Consider the following 4,484-nt stretch of genomic DNA (forward strand, 5'->3'; position numbering starts at 1 on the left):
GAGAATCGCTTGAACCTGGGAGGCAGAGGTTGCAGTGAGCTGAGATCAAGCCACTGCACTCCAGCCTGGTCGACAGAGCGAGACTGTGTCTCAAAAAAAAAAAAAAAAGGGGGACAAAGTAATAATATGAGGTCTTCATTTATCACACAGAAAATAACTTGTTAAATTATAATACCTGTGTGGGCGAAGGTGCAGTGAAATGGCCATTTTCTTGTAGTATTAGTGGTGTTTAAAATATATATAAGCCTTATAGGATAAAGCTTGGAAATTTTTTTTAAATCATACAGACAGTGACTCATTATACTGCCTCCTCCAACTCCTGGCCTCAAGCAATCCTCCCACCTCAGCCTCCCAAAGTGCTGGAATTACAGTCTGACAGCCACCATGCCTGAAAGCTTTGCAATTTACATCAAGGGTAATAAGAATGCTCATGCCCTGTGACTCACAGTAATCTCAATTCTGGAAATTTCATCTTTGGATATAATTCAACCTAAACAAAAGGTCATATGCACAAACATAGTGAAAATCTGGGCGTAATTTTTTTCTCTTTTTTAAAAAAATATGGAATGCTTCAAAAATTTGCATGTCATTCTTTCACAAAGGCCATGCCAATCTCTCTATTGTTCCAACTTAAGTATGTGTGCTACTGAGGCAAGCATGAGTAATTTAAGATAGAGTGATTAAGTGAAATAAGGAAGAATTATGGAAAATTTAAAAATCTATGCTATTTATAGGCACCTAGTCACAGCTCAGTAAATATTAGCTGCTACTATTATTATTTTTATGGTAATTTCACTCAATTAAAAATTGTCATTAAAAATTACCATTGTCATGGAACATAATGTCTCCTACAGTATAATTGTAAAAACAGGTACAATTAGTCTCTTGGTATATGGGGGGATTAGTTCCAGCTCTCCCATTTCTGTGTATACCAAAATCCACGCATACTCAAGTTTTCAAAGTCAGTCCTGTGGAATCCACATATAACACAAATGGGAAAATTAGTGAGGTGTGGTGACAAGCACCTGTAGTCCCAGCTACTTGTGAGGCTGAGGCAGGAGGATTGCTTGAGCCCAGGAGGTTGAGGCTGCAGTGAGCCATAATTGCACCACCACACTCCAGTCTGGGCAACAGAGTGAGACAGAAGGTTGACTTTTTAATAGAACTTTTCTGTTCACTTGAAGATATGGTCAGGATTGTGGCATATGAAAATTCTTCATAAAATAACTATCTAATCCAATTAATGCTGGAATTGGGAACAGCAGAAGTGTCATCTCAGAGCTACTCACAATGAAAGGTGATGTCTGGGGCTCAGGTGTGTTGAGGTCCCCATGCCTGGACTATGGGTGCTGAGTGGGATTTACTTGTCCATCCATTTTCTATATTCCAGCACTGGGAAACTAGGGTTTATCCACCTTGATAAGATGTCATTTAAATTCCACTTCGCAAGAACCACAAATGGAAGAAAGGCCATGAAACCACAGGACAGTACTTGTTCTCAAGCGAATCTTCAGCTTAGGTGGCTCTGTAAAAGAGAAATTACATTGTTGAAAAATCATCGCAGATCAGGTGAGGTGGCTCATACCTATAATCCCAGCCCACTGGGAGACTAAGGCGGGGGATCCCGTGAGGCCAGGAGTTCAAGACCAGCCTGAGCAACACAGTGAAACCTCATTTCTACAAAAAATTAGAAAATGAACTGGGTGCGGTTAAAACATTCGTATAGTCCCAGCTGCTCTGGAGGCTGAAATAGGAGGATCGCTTGAGCCCAGGAAGTGGAAGCTGCAGTGAGCTCTGATCTCACCACTGCACTCCAGCCTGGGTGACAGAGTGAGACGCTGTCTCAAGACACACACACACACACACACACACACACACACACACACACACACACACACACACACACACACACACACACACACACACACACACACACACACACACACACACACACACACACACACACACACACACACACACACACACACACACACACACACACACACACAATCTCAGTCTGTCCAGCCTTGACTAATCAAAAGGGCCTTCTGGTTACAGAAGAGGTATGCTCTTTTGTAGGACAGGGAGAGACCAGCAAGCTTGTTCACAGACTTTCCTCATCCTCTGCTTAGTTTTCCAAGAACCCTCACAGTGGAAATGGAGTCTCTGGGAAAATGACCTAAATCTTTGGGTTACCAGGGGAGAAATATGCCTCCTTTGTCAATTAATAAATGGAACACCTGCCTTAAAATCCAGGGAGTTCTGCCAGAATGAATCACTCCCTAAGACCCTGACCTATGCACGGAACATGAAAAACTGAAGTTTAACTGGGCACGGTGGCTCACGCCTGTAATCCCAGCACTTTGGGAGGCTGAGGCGGGCGGATCACCTGAGGTCAAAAGTTCTAGACCAGCCTGGCCAACATGGTGAAACCCCGTCTCTACTAAAAATACAAAAATTAGTTGGGCATGGTGGTGGATGCCTGTAATCCCAGCTACTCGGGAGGCTGAGGCAGGAAAATCACTTGAACCCGGAAGTCGGAGGTTGCAGTTACTTCTAGAAGAATTTCCGAAGATGGCCGAATAGGAACAGCTCCGGTCTACAGCTCCCAGCACGAGCGACGCAGAAGACGGGTGATTTCTGCATTTCCATCTGAGGAACCCTGTTCATCTCACTAGGGAGTGCCAGACAGTGGGCGCAGGTCAGTGGGTGAGTGCACCTTGCGCCAGCCAAAGCAGGGGCCAGGCATTGCCTCACTCAGGAAGCCCAAGGGGTCAGGGAGTTCCCTTTCCAGGGGTGAGAGACCTCACCTGGAAAATCGGGCCACTCCCACCCGAATACTGTGCTTTTCCAACGGGCTTAGGAAACGGTGCCCCAGGAGAGTATAGCCCGCACCTGGCTCAGAGGGTCCTATGCCCACGGAGTCTCGCTGATTGCTAGCACAGCAGTCTGAGATCAAACAGCAAGTCGGCAGCGAGGCTGGGGGAGGGGCGCCCGCCATTGCCCAGGCTCGCTTAGGTAAACAAAGCAGCCTGGAAGCTTGAACTGGGTGGAGCCCACCACATCTCAAGGAGGCCTGCCTGCCTCTGTAGGCTCCACCTCTGGGGGCAGGGCACAGACAAACAAAAAGACAGCAGTAACCTCTGCAGACTTAAATGTCCCTGTCTGACAGCTTTGAGGAGAGCAGTGGTTCTCCCAGCACGCAACTGGAGATCTGAGAACGGGCTGACTGCCTCCCCAAGTGGGTCCCTGACCCCTGACCCCCAAGCAGCCTAACTGGGAGGCACCCCCCAGCAGGGGCAGACTGACACCTCACATGGCCGGCCAGGTACTCCAACAGACCTGCAGCTGAGGGTCCTGTCTGTTAGAAGGAAAACTAACAGAAAGGACATCCACACCAAAAACCCATCTGTACATCACCATCATCAAAGACCAAAAGTAGATAAAACCACAAAGATGGGGAAAAAACAGAGCAGAAAAACTGGAAACTCTAAAAAGCAGAGTACCTCTCCTCCTCCAAAGGAACGCAATTCCTCACCAGCAACGGAACAAAGCTGGACGGAGAATGACTTTGACGAGCTGAGAGAAGAAGGCTTCAGACGATCAAATTACTCCGAGCTACGGGAGGATACTCAAACCAAAGGCAAAGAAGTTGAAAACTTTGAAAAAAATTTAGAAGAATGTATAACTAGAATAACCAATACAGAGAAGTGCTTAAAGGAGCTGATGGAGCTGAAAACCAAGGCTCGAGAACTACGTGAAGAATGCAGAAGCCTCAGGAGCTGATGCGATCAAATGGAAGAAAGGGTATCAGCCCTGGAAGATGAAATGAATGAAATGAAGCGAGAAGGGAAGTTTAGAGAAAAAAGAATAAAAAGAAACGAGCAAAGCCTCCAAGAAATGTGGGACTATGTGAAAAGACCAAATCTACGTCTGATTGGTGTACCTGAAAGTGACGGGGAGAATGGAAACAAGTTGGAAAACACTCTGCAGGATATTATCCGGGAGAACTTCCCCAGTCTAGCAAGGCAGGCCAACATTCAGATTCAGGAAATACAGAGAACGCCACAAAGATACTCCTCGAGAAGAGCAACTCCAAGACACATCATTGTCAGATTCACCAAAGTTGAAATGAAGGAAAAAATGTTAAGGGCAGCCAGAGAAAAAGGTTGGGTTACTATCAAAGGGAAGCCCATCAGACTAACAGCGGGTCTCTCGGCAGAAACCCTACAAGCCAGAAGAGAGTGGGGGCCAATATTCAACATTCTTAAAGAAAAGAATTTTCAACCCAGAATTTCATATCCTGCCAAACTAAGCTTCATAAGTGAAGGAGAAATAAAATACTTTACAGACAAGCAAATGCTGAGAGATTTTGTCACCACCAGGCCTGCCCTAAAAGAGCTCCTGAAGGAAGCGCTAAACATGGAAAGGCACAACCGGTACCAGCCACTGCAAAATCATACTGAAATGTAAAGACCATCGAG

At 45.9% G+C, this 4,484-nt stretch overlaps 1 non-coding gene across 1 annotated transcript; it reads right to left on the minus strand.

Moving 5' to 3' along the window:
* Nucleotides 1-555: 555 nt before the first annotated feature.
* Nucleotides 556-659, minus strand: LOC129041781 (U6 spliceosomal RNA). The gene has a single exon (XR_008503931.1). It is a non-coding gene; the product is annotated as a U6 spliceosomal RNA (small nuclear RNA).
* Nucleotides 660-4,484: the final 3,825 nt, after the last annotated feature.

This window comes from Pongo pygmaeus, chromosome 6 (genome assembly GCF_028885625.2).
Source record: "Pongo pygmaeus isolate AG05252 chromosome 6, NHGRI_mPonPyg2-v2.0_pri, whole genome shotgun sequence".
Classification (NCBI taxonomy): Eukaryota; Metazoa; Chordata; class Mammalia; order Primates; family Hominidae; genus Pongo; species Pongo pygmaeus.